The sequence below is a fragment of the Lycorma delicatula genome, chromosome 2, assembly GCF_047948215.1.
Source record: "Lycorma delicatula isolate Av1 chromosome 2, ASM4794821v1, whole genome shotgun sequence".
Taxonomy (NCBI): domain Eukaryota; kingdom Metazoa; phylum Arthropoda; class Insecta; order Hemiptera; family Fulgoridae; genus Lycorma; species Lycorma delicatula.
The window spans coordinates 15,573,290-15,589,090 of NC_134456.1; the positions used below are offsets into that span (position 1 = coordinate 15,573,290).

At 28.1% G+C, this 15,801-nt stretch overlaps 1 protein-coding gene across 4 annotated transcripts in view; it reads right to left on the reverse strand.

Moving 5' to 3' along the window:
• Positions 1 to 15,801, reverse strand: part of LOC142320492 (uncharacterized) — a 143,158-nt gene that overhangs the window by 104,157 nt on the left and 23,200 nt on the right. For all 4 annotated transcript variants that reach the window (XR_012755405.1, XM_075358348.1, XM_075358349.1 and 1 more), the window contains exons 2-3: positions 14,179 to 14,449; positions 5,191 to 5,436 (exon numbers count right to left, since the gene is read on the reverse strand). The gene's annotated coding sequence lies outside the window, so the exon portion shown is untranslated. The remainder of the gene's footprint in view (positions 1 to 5,190; positions 5,437 to 14,178; positions 14,450 to 15,801) is intronic.

The following is a 15,801-nucleotide window of genomic DNA, read 5'->3' on the forward strand; positions in this document are numbered from 1 at the left end:
ATAACATGATTTCTATATGAAATTGTACGTTATGCTGTTGGTTGTGTATTTGAAAATTTTCGTAATCAAATGATTGACATAAACAGTTTGAATCCTTGTCATTATATATCAGCTCCACATTTATCATGGTTTGCAGCACTCAAGGCTACGGAAGTACAATTGGAACTTGTTACAGACCCGGATATGTATTTGTTTTTTGAAAAAGGCATTCGTGGTGGGGTGTTGATGATTCCTAACCGTTATGCCTTGGCAAATGATCCAAATATAGATAATTATGATGATAATAAACCGATGAAATTTATTAAATATTATGATGTCGGATCTCTTTATGGTCGTTGTATGATGGAACCATTGTCTGTAGATGGATTCACTTGGTGTGACTAAAATGAACTCGAATATTTGTTCACAAATGTGAAAGATGAAGAGGAAATGGGTTATATATTAGAAGCTGATTTAACATATCCCAAACACTAACATGAAACACAGAGATTATCCACTTGCACCAGAGAGAAAATCCAACAATAAATTAAAATTTAAAAAATTAAACGCCAGTCCAAGAGTAAAACATTTATATTTATGGAAACATGTAGTTGGAATATCAATGATGAAAAAAATATATATACTTGAACAAACCCATAATATAGGTTTCACCGTGACAGATTTGGCAAAACTAATCATGTACGATTATCATTATAATCACTTTTTACCTAGATATAGATATGAAAACAAAACTACTAATGACAGATACAGATTCGTTTATTATACTCAATTACTCCAACAAAACAAGAACATTTTAAAAGATCAAAACAACTGAATCAACAAGATCCAAATGTTTACGCCTCAGATAAAAATGATATAGGGCTTTTAAAAGATGAAATGAGTGGGAAACCAATCTATGAATTTGTCGGGTTAAAAGCAAAAATGTATTCAATGATTTGGGGTGATAAAGTGTTATTTAGAACAAAAAAAAGACGGCCAAGGGAATTAAAAAAAGTTCTCGTATATTTGATAAAGATTGTAATTTAAACGTTTTAAATCATGACATTTCTAAAGACTGTTTATTTATTAGAAACATTTCATATTCCACCTCGAAATCATTACGTAGTTTTAATCATCAAATATACTCGATTGATCAGTATAAAAAAGCTCTCTCTACATATGATGACAAAAGATTCGTGTTGGAAAACCTTATAGATACACTTCCATATGGAGATAAAGAAATTAGTTTCACATGTATCGTGTATTATTTAATATGCAACATTAATACCACATGTAAACTCTACATCATGATAATTATGTCCATTAGATGTTTTTTTTCATACCCTTATATGTTATATAAACGACTTTAGAATTACTAGTTTCATTCAAATCTGATAGTGTAAGATCATTGAACCTTTGCGGTAAAAATATTTTTCCAAATCCTTCAATTTAAAATTAATATTTTATTGTAAAATAATTTTTATTTATTTTTATTTACAGATAATTCTTCTCAATCGAAACATTAAAATTAGAAAAGTTAAACTAGTGCTCATATTAAAATTAATTTTCCAAAAGAACACGTTTCTATTCACAACCTCTGTATTCAAATAATGTCTGATTCTGTCAGTAATTTGGCTGACATAAGTAGCGGCGGCAATATTCAGATTTCTTGTATTCCTGGTCAAGTTGAGAATATGTTTGAGTGTGCACCGTGGGAGCCTCCAATGCTCCAATCTTTTCAACAGTGCACTATATAATGATAATAATGAAGGAGATAATGAATCTAATCTAACTTAATCTAATAACTTTGATATACAGGATATTTTATTCCAATGTCTTTCCACTATTAGTTAATGATGGAATAACAAAGGTATAGACCCCCAACTGTATTATACACTTTTCATCAATCATGCCATTTTCAAATTACTTATGAGACAAATCATTATGCAAAACAAAAGATTGAATTTGGTAACAGAAAGAGAGTAATTGAGAATTATAAAGAAGCTCTAGATTGAAGAAATGGAATCCACCTGACATAAATGAAATGAAAAGATTCTGTGGGATAATTTTGTGGATCGGTCTTTGTAAAATGCAGAGTACAAAGAAAGTCCTATTGTATTCTAACCAGGTTAGTAAGCTAATTTGAGATTCTTCTAAGAATGTACCATCCTTCAAATAATGGAAATGTATCACACGAAGAAAGACTGTACAAAATTCAACAACTCATAGACTAGCTTCGGTGCTATAGACACCGCTGCGGTGGATTATTTGAAACAGAAATTTCTTGCGTGCCTAATCTTTTGATGTAGATAATGTTCCTTGGCCTTCTTTCATTCGGCATATGTGATTTTTTCCTATACAGGTTTCTTAAATCCAAAATATACTTGAATAAACCTTGTAATTTGAATGAAGTTAAAAAGGCCAAAAGCCAATTACCAACTTCTGCATAAAGCACTGCCTGGTGAACATAATTTGAACAATATAATTTTTAAAACTTAACTTTTTTTTCATCTGTTTGTATAACTGAGAAATGCAATTACACTAACGACACCATATCGGGAAAATAAATTTAAAAATATGTTCAGTAATTAAACTGTTGTCTCCATTAAAAAACAATCAAATTTTTATAATGCACCCAACATTATTATAATCTTTATTTATTATTTTTAGTTATAAACCACTTATTTAAATTAAATTGCATACAAAAACGACGCAAAAATCATTTCACAGACAATTTTAAGTGTAAACATTCATATAATATTAGCAACTTATTAAGAACAATTCACTTGTTCTTAAGAACAAGTCACTTATTCCAACTACAACATGTATTACTTCTTTTTCCCACAACTAAAATGACTGATAATCTTATCGGTTCCTTCCTCTAGTTCCTTTGTATAAGACAAAATAATATATTTAAACATAATATTTTGAGTGAAAACAAATAAAAGCAGCTAGGTAAGGTAACCCACAGAATTGGAGTTCATTTTAGGAATAAAAGTAAAGGTAAGACATGACTGTGTTAGTGATGAAGTTAGAAAATATTACTGAATTATGATGCAGCTTCATATTTGTTACGTAATGAAATATTACGTCCGATACTGTTTGGAATAGTCTATACGATGGTTGTTTATGTTAAAAAAAAAAATTGGCCAATAATATTATACATACATGGTCTTTTATTATGCATATATATATAGGATAATTTTATTATTATCAATATTAATATAAAATAGAGTAATAAAACATCGTCTCAACCGAGACATCTTTAGATCCTTTGAGATCAATTTCAGTCTTGATTTTTTAACACAACTTAGACGCACATTTTTCTAATGCGATTATAATAAATCTAAAAATGAAAAAATAAATGCAGATAGGTAAATAATATTTACCCTATATAAATATACAATTTATCCCTGATTTTAACGTCAATACTTGTTCATTTTATAAAACTCTCCTATGTTTTTAATGCGATTAAATAAATTTACAGTGTGAAACAATTAAAAGAAAATAATAAACAAATAAACTACTTGAAACTATAAAAAAAAAACATATATCACCGATTAAATTCAGATTTATTTTATTCATTTGGAATATTTTATCTTTCTACTACCAGAATCTCATTTTTAGATTATTTAACAGATTGACTACCAATGACACATTTGAATAAAGGTGGGCCATGTGAACCAAACACGAGTAACAGTTCAAGATTTACTTCCAACCCTTATGCTGCATTACTGCATCGCATAACAATGCATTACAAAATATATTTCAAAATTATAACCTCACAGAATATAGTAGTTTATTTACCCTGCTTTCTCCCCCGAGTGAATCGTGTTAATTCTTAAATATTAATAGATATATAAGATAGAAGACTAAGGAGTAAAACAATTTTTGTTCTTTAAAAGAAAAAGTAAATTTAATGAGCTGTCATTAAAATTTTGATGATAAACAGAAACCATATTTTATGGAAATAATTATTAATTTAGCATTTACCATATTTTATTTTAAAAATTTTATTTCAATTACATTATGATTTTACAACAAGAAAATAGTTTCTTATTAGAAATCATTCGATTTACTGTAAAATCTAAAAAACAACTTCCTTTCCATGTCCGATAAAAATTTGAACAACAAGACTTATCAAAAGCAGTCAAAGGCTCATTTCGGCAGAATCAACAGCATTTACTGACACATTGTCATCAGGCTCATCTACATACATCAGGCAGAATATTGAACCTGTATTTAAAGTTTTAGAAGATTATGCTCATCGAGGGCTGTATTTTATTACTAGTTACTGCAATTTTAAAACGTTACAACAAAATTATTTAAATGTTCTTCAAAGATGAACCGAACAATTATCCAATTATAATTAAAATATTCAAATGCGATAGCCCGAATGGAAACGTTCTCAGATATTATATGGCAGTAATTTTTTTTTATATAATAATATTACAATTTTATAAACTAATACATTTAAATCATAAATAACACTTATTTTTTTACATTCTATAACAGAGAATTTCATAAATACTGTTCTTATCATCTATTATCCACATCTTAAAATTTCCCACATCGTAGATTTCTACATATGCATACACACATATTAAAAAAAAATAATAAATATAACTTGGGTTGGATTGTATTTATTTAATCCAGAATTTTCACACACTACTACAATTAATATTAAGAACTTAATTAAACAAAATATTATGTTAAGTGGATTTTATCCACTATTTTTTTTTTTAACCATCTTGCAAATTCTATACTAAATTTAATCTTATGCATCTAATTTTAAACATAATTTTATAATACAACTTAGATTGTAAAAAAAATCAATAATTTTACATTATGCAGATGTAAATTTAAAAATTTTATAAATCAATCCGATTTTTTTCTACTGAACAGAATTACATAATCAACAGTAATCGAATTTGACCTGTCACCATCAAATTCAAATAAACAAGTTTATAATGCAGGCCTACCTATTATTAATTCAAACTGGCTCAGCCTGAACAACATTTTTTTTATTTGTACATAATTTGTTTTTCCATGTGTTTTTTTTTTACCTATTTACTACAATTTTTTTCTTCTAGTAGTTGTCATTCTATAGTCAATAATTAATAATTAATTAAGAGAAATTGTACATCTATTATTTCATTATTTTTTTCTAATATATATATATACTTTACATGTATATGTATAACTTATTACCATATTAAACAAAATACTTTGTCAATATATTATTAATTGGCCTCCTGTGCCGAAAACAACAATCTTCACTTTCATATCGATATATTTCTGATTACGTTATAAACTGGATTATGGTGTTTATAACGACGATGATGACAAAGAAGATGTTAATAATGATAACAGCGATAAACAACGGCAATGAAGATGAATACAGCGGTTGGTACGATGATGCTGCTGGAACCACGTAGACACAGGTATTACTTACATCTGTAAAAAAAAAAAACATTGATAAAAGAAAAATGTAAACAATAACAATCATTGTTCAATGCAACAAACTGTTATTCCAAAATTAAACTATTAAACTTCTATAATTACACCACTTAAATTTCAATGTAACAAAATTGTCATTGCAGAAGAAAGACTGTTTTCTTTTTCTCATAAAACCATAAATTAATAAACAAGGGTTCAATGATTAAAGAAATGAATGACTGTAGAAACATAATTATTTATTCAATAACAATGGAACTAATAATACTTTTCAACATAATCCCCAGCGACACTTAAGTATTTGTCGCATATTTTTTATCAGCTTTGTTATTCCAGTTGCAAAAAATTCTTCACCTCATTGTCTAAGACATTTCTGTACTGCAATCTTGACCGGTGTATTGTCATAAACTCGGTGTCATATAAAAACTCTTTGAAAGGACCAACCAAACAAAAGTTTATCGGTGCAAGTTTAGAATGTAAGGCCGATGTGGTAACACATCCCACCCTGACTTTTGAATAGTTTTGAGCTGTATGGGAACAAGCATTTCATGCAAAATAATAAGGCATTTTGAAAGAAAACCAGGATGTTTACTTCTATTTCGCTTTATATTTTAGATTATCACAAAAGTACTTGCTGCTGACTGTACATTGTTCTTCCAAATAATTGCAATAATTTTGGACTTTAGCAGCTTTTACTGTGAGCAGAGGACAGTGGCCTCCTTGTTCCCCAAATTTGTCTAGCTGCAATTTTTTCCTTTAGGTTATTTAAAGGATTGAAGTTTATAAATCAAACTTCTCCACTATCGATAACCGAGTGTGAAAATTCACAATAAGAGACTGAAGTCATTGAAAACATTTTGTGTCAGGTGACTCTCAGCATGACTTTAGCATTGATGCATCAGCTCAACAAATAAAAAAAGATAAAAAGATTGAAGTGATTAAAGTCTATATTAATTGTTCATATAAAATAAATGAAATAATGTTAATGTAAATACATAAACATAAAAAAATCATAAAAAGACAATTCATAATTCCGAAGGCGGTAATGAAAATTAATTTTGAGCATACATTTATGTATATTTTGTTCAGAATGCAGTTCAATTGTGCTTCTTTTTTGTAATTAGTATTATTTGAAAATTGATCGACAGACGAACATTGTTTCTGTAAAAGAAAATTATTTAATTGTATTATAAATAAATTGGTGGGAAGATTTGTTTAAAATGATTCAGTAATTCAGAATCACAATAAGCCCCTTACTTGTAAGGGGCTTATTGTGATGTAAGTTAAAATATAACTTAACTTTGCCCCCAAGGTGGGTGAAATTATTTATTAAAGATACTCATTAAGGAAAGGAAAAAATAGACTAATCCTTTTACTTCATTATTATATTTCTGCACCTTGCAAAAAAATAAGAATTTTTTCATCGTCAAAGGTGTGTGTCCTTTATTTACCATAGTTCCCATTATTCTACCTTTTGTAATTTAGGTTTGAAATATTCTTTCTAATAGATTATACAAAGAAATAATAAAATTAACGCAAACTCAACTTACAGAGCAATCAAAACTATGAATCAAATACATAGTAACAGCTCTTCAGAATGATAGGAAACAAGACATAAAATAAAGAAACAATGTGCTATTAGCACTTCAGCATTAAATTAGAGTAAAAATGGAACTAGACGCGTATGTAACAGTAAACCATCAACAAACAGAATAAAACAATTAATAATGATAAATTATTTTGTCAGTCACACTTTTAAGCCAAAATGTGGATGAATAATTATTTTGTGAAGGCCAATTTTTATCAAGGTAGTTGACGAATAGTTATTTTGTCAAAAATTGTTAAGGGGTACATAACTAACTATTACTATCAGTATTTGGTTCATAGGTTTACACGATTTGTGTTTGGTTAAATTGTAGTTTTGATGTTGCTGTTAATCAAATTGCTTTTATGTACAATTTATTTCCCTTTTTCAGTTTCTTTTTCTTCCATATCTCCTTCGTTATTTTCCAGTATTTCACTTTTTTCTTCTGTCCGGGTAAATATTTCTTCAGTGGTTTTTTTCTCCTGGAAACCTGAAGTATTTTGCGATTCTTTCTCATAGTAAATGTTCTTTGATGACTTGATGTGTTTTCCTAATATGTCTTTTTCTGTTAGATTTTTAAAGTGTATAAATAGGGGGTTCATTCTTTGTAGATTACCATAAAAGGTGATTCTTAATTTTCTGATTAAATGTGATAGTTTCTCCATGTTCATGTAAAGTTCATTATTGTGTTCTTTTCTGTCTTTGATGGACTGAAACACTATTTTTTTTAGTATTCTTCGTTTTTTTTGTCGATTAGAAGTTTGTCAAATGTCAGACATTCGGTTGGAAGTAGAGCTTCCGATGAAATGACTGTAAAGTACTGCTATAGTTTACCATTGAGTGATATTAATTTTTTACCGCAAGTGTTCTTTGTTAATCGATAGGCTAGCCATTTTACTGATTTTGGCCATAATGGCTTCTTTTTGAGAGATGTTGACTTCAATAATCTCCCCAGGGTATTTGAATTTTCAGTTTCATTAATTTCCTGTATGTTATTGTTAGTTTTTAAACTGCTGATTATTTATCATAAGAAATTTTGTAGAGTTTATTTTATAATGTAGTAATAATAAAAGGGAAATTTAGAAAGGTATGGTTTATATTAGTTGTTCTGAAAAATGTTCATAATTTATATACAGTTAACGTAGTTAACAAATTTACACAAAATTTAAAAATATTAATATGGCATGGTATAATCATATACTATTTATTAATCTTTATTTCTGCTTACATTTACTCATGGATGATAATGAATTTTTGTAGCATGACATGCTACAAAATAGCATAGTTCTAAAAATAGTTTTTGTAAATTGACATGCTTGACCAGTATTCGAGCCCAGACCTTCTGATAAAAGTTAACTAATCTGCCATGGAGATCGGCATGAAACAATGTTTATGACAATAAATCAATTACCGTCATTTTCATTCAATCATTTATTCTTGATCTGTATTATTTATCTTAACTTTTTCAATTGGATTAAGGAACCTTTAGTACCAATTATCAGCACTTTCATCAAAGGAGTTTCTGAAAGCCCTGTTGTTAACGATGACCATTCTCCAAAAGGTTAGGAAACCATTTTAGCACGTAGATGAATAATATCTAACTTTTTCCCCTGTGACATGATAAGTGTTTTTTTATGAGGCGATTTGCAAAATTTTATTATTTTGTATGTTGTGTCTTTATGTAACTTATATCTATGTATGAATAACTGTGAAGTCTGTTCAATTTAGTATTTATTGCAATCAGTTCAATTAATACACATTAAACGGGTATAAATTAAATATATTCTAATATTTCTCTTTAAATGTGTATGAGTATACATTTATTTTGACACATTTACCTTAACATATCTAGTCATCCTACACAGTACAAACAACAAACATGCTGCTAGCTTTCTTACACAAAGTACACGCATCTTTAACAGCGGATAGACTAACCTGAAGATTCAATACAGTAAAATATGTGACAATATTGATGACCACATTCTCATTTACAGACAACATGCTGCATAAAATAAGAAAAAGATACACATAGTAATAGGAAATGTATAACAGACATCGACATTTTGCTAAGAAACATAAACCGACAGTCATACAAAATTTCATATTTTCAGGAAAAAAGGTTTACGTGTGTCGCTTTCAAAATTACAATCAAAGTACACAAAATTATAAAGAAAACTAATAAAGCAATACAACAACAAACACAGTAGCAATCCAATAGGATAAAATTTTTACACTAATAATTATACTAAATAATACATCAGACAGAACAACAAAAATGTTGCTTCCATTATCTCTTTCTGAAGTTAATGCATGCTATAATGTAATCTAAGAGTTATATAAAATATGAGCAAAAAGAGAAATCATAATTTTTTACCACATTCTGACAAAGCTTGTTTGTGATGAGTAAATAATCCCACCAAAATTGACACTTATTTTTATACATGTTATCGCTTAAAATGCAAAAAAAATCTCTCCCGCTGTTTACCTGGCTCAATCAAGAGAAACCATAGTAAAACCTTGATCAGAGCATCATAACAAAGTAACAATTAATTATTTGTAAACACATGAAATAATAGTAAAGTAAATAAATGAAATATATATTAAAAATAACAACAAAATAATTCACAATTCAAAACGTGTTAATAATATAATTACTGAAAATAAAAGTTTATATTTATGAACATGTTGAATGGAATACAGAAAGTTCAGGATTTTTTTGATATTTTAATTATATTATTTAATTTATATATTAATTATTTATATATTTTTAATTTATATTATTTATCATTCTGAAAAATGACAGAATGATATCTGTATAAAAGAAAACGACAAGGTAAGAAGATTATTAAATAATTCAATGATCTATTAAAAATCGTAATAATTCCTTTTCTCGCAAGCCAAAGTATTGTGCTAAACTTAAACCATTATCAAATATTTATTAAGTTTATGTATATTCCATTTAAAATATAATATATTTTGGAGTTCCCTTAAAAAATCATAAGTTTTTCTAAATTCAAAAATGGGCTGATCAGTACCCATAAGTATGAATATGTAGATTGATATTTATAAAAACAAGAATGCTTATGTATCCTTTTGTTTATATTTATGAATATATAATCTTTGCCGAAGAGAATAATCACTAATTAAATTAATCGCTTATTAAAATTATTATTATATCACTTATTATATCTTACACTTATTAAAATTAACGATATCCACTGCTATCAAACTGCTGAAAACAGTACTGTTTTCATACAACTCAACACAATACTTTGGCTTAATTAAAAACAAATTAGAAAGGAATTTATTACAGTTTAAAAAATTACCAAACCATTTAATAATTTTCTCACTAATTTATTAAAATACAATTAAACATTTTTTACAGAAATAATGTTACCTTTGTCAATTTTTAAATAGTACTAATTAAAAATAAAACCCAAACTTTCCATATCCCATTCAACTTGTTTCGTAAATATGAGCTTAAATAACTTTCATTAACACCTTCTGATTTTTATATTTTTTTTATATTTAGTGTATTCCATGTGTTTACCTGAATATTATTTTGTGTGTATAAATAATTAATTGTGTTACAATGTGATACTGGTCTAATTAATTAAGTTTTACTGTGATTTCTCTTAATATATCCACAGGTAAATGTTGGCACAATTTTTTTTTTATCTGTGGAATATCATATCTCTTTCATTTTTCTGTTTAGCCTACCGAACCACCATAAGGTATTACTTCAGAGGATAATATGTATGAATGTGAATGAAGTGTAGTCTTGTACAGTCTCAAGTTGAATATTCCTGAGACGTGTGGTTAATTGAAACCCAATCATCAAAGAACATCAGTATTCATGATCTTGTATTGAAATCCATGTAAAGTAATTCCCTTTACTAGGATTTGACTCTTAGAACTCTCAACTTTGAAATCAGCTGATTTGCATTGACGAGTTCATAGAGTATCATATATATCCATCCTGTATGTGATCTATGTAATATGTTATTATGTAATGATTACAATAAAAGAATTATTTATTTATTTTAGTTGACAACTATATTAAAGAACTCTGTGTTATAAAATATTTAGTCGATGTTAATGGCTACTTACTCACACTTATAGATAAAATGCTATATTAAAAAAAAACACATTTAACATGAAATATTTAATGCTACATATAGATTGGTTGTAAAGTAACTATTTTAAATAACTAATAGTTTTTATATTTAATAATATATTATAATGAAATAGTTTTGTTCTGTTTCTTAGAACTTACTTGGGTAGAAATAGAACAGTACCTGTTTATCGGAGAATATGCTCAACAATGCTTTATATCACTTCAGCTAACGCAGTTAGCCTTCCACTACAAAGTGTATTTAATGATATGAGTTCACCAATGGTAGCTGGACCACTCATCAAATCTTGCTGTATTTGATCCTAAGAATATTACGAACTGCCATGTAAAGCCAATATGATCTGTAGAACAGATCATAAAACGACCCAGATGCCAACCCTCTACATCCAGGTTGTGAGGTTGTATAAAAGGTGTGGGGTATATTCATAGGGTTTACTTGAACCTGAAGTCATACCCTGCAAAATTTTCTTAAGGAAGTGGATATAGAAGTTTTATTAAATTTTTAATTCTTAGTAGAGTGTTGATATGAATTTGACGCATTCTGATCAATATTCCACTGTAGAGTTCATGCTGAAATGCTTTGTCATTCTCAAAAATTACAGTCATGAGAAATGCTGGTGCTGATGTTATGTATTAATAAAATAGGTGATCTCTTATATTGTAAGCATCACATATAAACATTTGTCACTAAATATAAAAGTTATAGCAAATTAAAATATGGAGGTAATTTACAACCTTTCTGTATACCGATAAAACTTCATAAAGATAATTTCTAAATTTTTAAGAACAGCAGATTTGATGTAGCTTTCAAAACTACCCACAAACAAAAAAATCTACATTATAAGACAAATCAATAACAGAGCTGATCAAACAACCCATAAACCCACGAGTATAAAATTAAATTGCAGTACCTGTAGTTAATATTACATTGGACAGACTGAGTGTATACTTTCAAAATACATGGGACATGCACAAAAAACATTACTTCATATAAATGATATATATATACTTAAAGCAGGTGTACTAGACCTCCCGTCCTCCTTTTCTAAAATTGAAGGAAGTGATTTTTCTGGAAGATGCAAAAAATTCTGGTTTTGACCATGCTAACTAGATTAGACGTTAATTTTTTTAAATGGGACACACATATTTGCACCTCGAATTTGGATTCTAGAGACATACATAAGTCTTGCCCGAAACATTTTTCCATAAAGTGGTATCTTTAACCTCTAAATAACCTTCGAACGAACTTTACCTAGTCCTGAATTCCTTTCAAAAACTCTTTTAAGCACCAAAAACTTTATATTTACAAAACTTGTAAACACTATAAATAAACAGGATGTATCATTAAGCTCTCCCGGGACTTTTATAACCTATTCTGTATGTGAAAATAATGGAAAAAATTCATACAAACATATGTCCTAAAAAGGATTGTTTGCAAGTTACGGCTTGTGCAAAATTTCACTCGGATTTCAGCTACCCAGATGAAATGAAATCGTATTGAAATTTTTAGGAAGTTAATTAAGGGACAAAATTAGTGATTTCTTATGGCTTTTAACTTGAAAAATCTAATAAAATAGGTCCCAGAATGATAATAAGCTGTACTTATTTACAACAGAGAAATACACGATGTGGTATTCATTTTGGCTGTCTGTAATGGTAATGCTACAGCTGCTACAGTAGAATATGAAATTATCTTTGAGGCTGACTAAAAAGCCTGTTCCAAACTGTGGGACATTTTTCACCACTTCTATCCAGGTATAACTTTGTAGACTCTATATACTGAGATTCCATGGCATTGTCAGTGTTTCTTATTTCTTGCAGACCCATGATGAGAATTTTGCGGTGGTCAATTTGGCCAGTTATTATTTTTATTTTACCAGTCTGCATCAGTGAGCGTAGACTGTGTATGGAAATGTAGGTGATTTGCTTTGGTTTGATTTTGGACTTTGTATTTTTTTATTTGTGTACGTAGTGTTGAGGCATTCCAGTCCTCAGATTGCATGTTATCTTCTAAATGGCAGCCCACCATATCTAAATGCTGCCTTCTCTGAACTCTGGTGTTGTTTAGTTCAGACGGCGGAATATTTCTTAAAAGACCTTTCATGGTTGACTGTCAAGGGGTTACCTGTAGTAAGACTAGGTCCTGAGTTACAACTCTAAATGTGATTTAGTGAGGTGTGATTTGATGATAAATGAAGCTATGAAGTTTGATTAGATTCAGTTCACCAGACAATATTCTCATGTTTGTTCCACATATAGCCAACAGCTCTCTGTGGAGGCTCAATCTGACTTTTGTAAAAGTTACTTTGAAGAAAATTTAGAAAGTCTGATCTTAAATGTTACACCCAAATGTGATATAAATAAATAAATAAATATATATATATATATATATCAATTGCAATCGTAAGATTGGAATACGTTTTCATTCTCTTGACTGAACAAATATTTGTTCTGAAGGTTTTAAAATATTTTAATTTTATTAACAAACAATTTTTAAAAAATGAAATGTAAAAATCTTAAAATTAATGTGTAAATGCAAACAAAGAAGAATCTATTAAACAAAAAATATCATTAAAGATGGGCATGGACCCAAAAACATTTTTTATATATGTGTATATATATATGAGTTAAGAAATGAACTGCATGTAATCCAAAATTTACAATTTACAAATAAAGTAATAACAATGAAAAATACATAGGATGCCAATTTTCCAGATGTTCAACTAACTGGACTACTTAAAAAAATAACCAATACATTATTTGAAAAAATAAATCTTTGCTTCAATGTAAATTATTTTTAATGATATTTATTTTACTGAGTTTTTCAATTGACGTTTTTGTATTCATTTAGCAAAAACATATAGATACCAGCCTCTGTAAAACTAATTATAAAAGCAAATTTCTACACATTGTACCGTATTACTATATCTCTTTTTTCTTACATTGTACATATGTTCCAAATTTTTTCTTAACTTTACGGAAATACATTTACTTTTTTATTCTTTTTTACTTAGTGTCTTACCTATTAAACATTAAAATGATATCTGCAGTATATATGATAAATCTTTTTTAAATTGTCGTTTACAATTATCCAAATTTGGCCTTGCAAAGGTCCATCTGGATAATTGGTGTTCCACTGTATATAAAATCTAATACCCTTTTACCACTTTATTTTCATCTTTTCAATTTTCTGATTTAACTAAGTCAGTCTCTTCAATTGCTAATGGATCTTTTTCAATATCACCATTACTAATATCAAGCACTTCCTCTTCCAGTTGTAGTAAATTTACTTGCTGTAATAAAAAGCAAAACATGAATGTTATAAAGTAAATATGTTTATGATTTTTTATAAAATTTATCAAATAAAAATAAATTGTATCTCTAATTTGCTTACTATTATTATTCGGTGACTTTAATATGCCAAGTTTCGCTAAACTTTAAATGCTGCAATTCATCTTACTGACATTAGTGTTAATATTGCTTATTGTGAAATTTTTCATTTATCACAAACATCATCACGGATAATGTTATCTAAGATTCTGAATTCTAATATTATTTCTCATAAATACTTACCAAATTATAAAAATACTCATTTTGTAATATTCAGCATTTACTTAATGAGAGTTTGATTGTAAATAATAATTATTTTTTATATCCCACGTAAGCATGAAGCTCATATGTGAAACATAGAAACGGAATTTTACAGGATATGAAAAATATCTCACCTGACTGAGATTTGATATTGATCATGATATAGAAATCTTTGCTGAGGAATTGCAACTATGTATTAATAAATAATATTGTTGATAGTCATGTACCAAAAATATTCATAAAAATATGTAATTTTCAAAGCGGTTCTCTAGTGAACTTATTATCACAATTTTTAATAAGAAAAACTTCCATAGGTTTCAAAAACAATATGGATCTACTTATTATCAAAAATTATTTAAGAACAAAGTATATTCTTAGTCATAAAGATTGATTATATACTATTATATAAAAAGGAAGACGGTTTTTGTTTGTTCGAGATACACAAAAAAAAACCACTCGATCAATGAAACCAGATTTTTACGCACATTTCTCAGCATAACTAAGAAGGTTTTTAGATATTATACCAATCTCAAAAAAAAAAAAAATATATATATATATATAAATATATATATAAGTATAAGAATATAGTAGTGATTTGCCAGTTGAAACACAAACACTAATGAATTGAATTAGTTTGAATTTAATTAAACTGTGAGGTTCTATCACTGTGTGAGTTGGATTTGAACTGAATGATTGGTATCATTCAACTGAATAATATTACAAAAATAATAAGAGTAATATTAAATAAATTTAAAAAAATTCTGTTTAACAATAATAATGGGCTTTCCGTGGGGACTGCGTGTGAGGCTAGAGTGGTGAGATATATGAGCGCACCTCGTGGGAGGCTAGACCAATCATTACAATCAACCGGTAACAAATGGGATGTCCCTGGGGTACTGTTTTGGGAGGGCAGTGTTGTGTTCTTATAATATGTCTGCAAACAATCATTTGATTTTCAAATGGGGTATTTGTTAGAAGGTTAAAGGCTAACTTTTGCATGCACAAAGTACACTCAAAATCTAACAGAACACGATTATTTCGAAATGTATATATA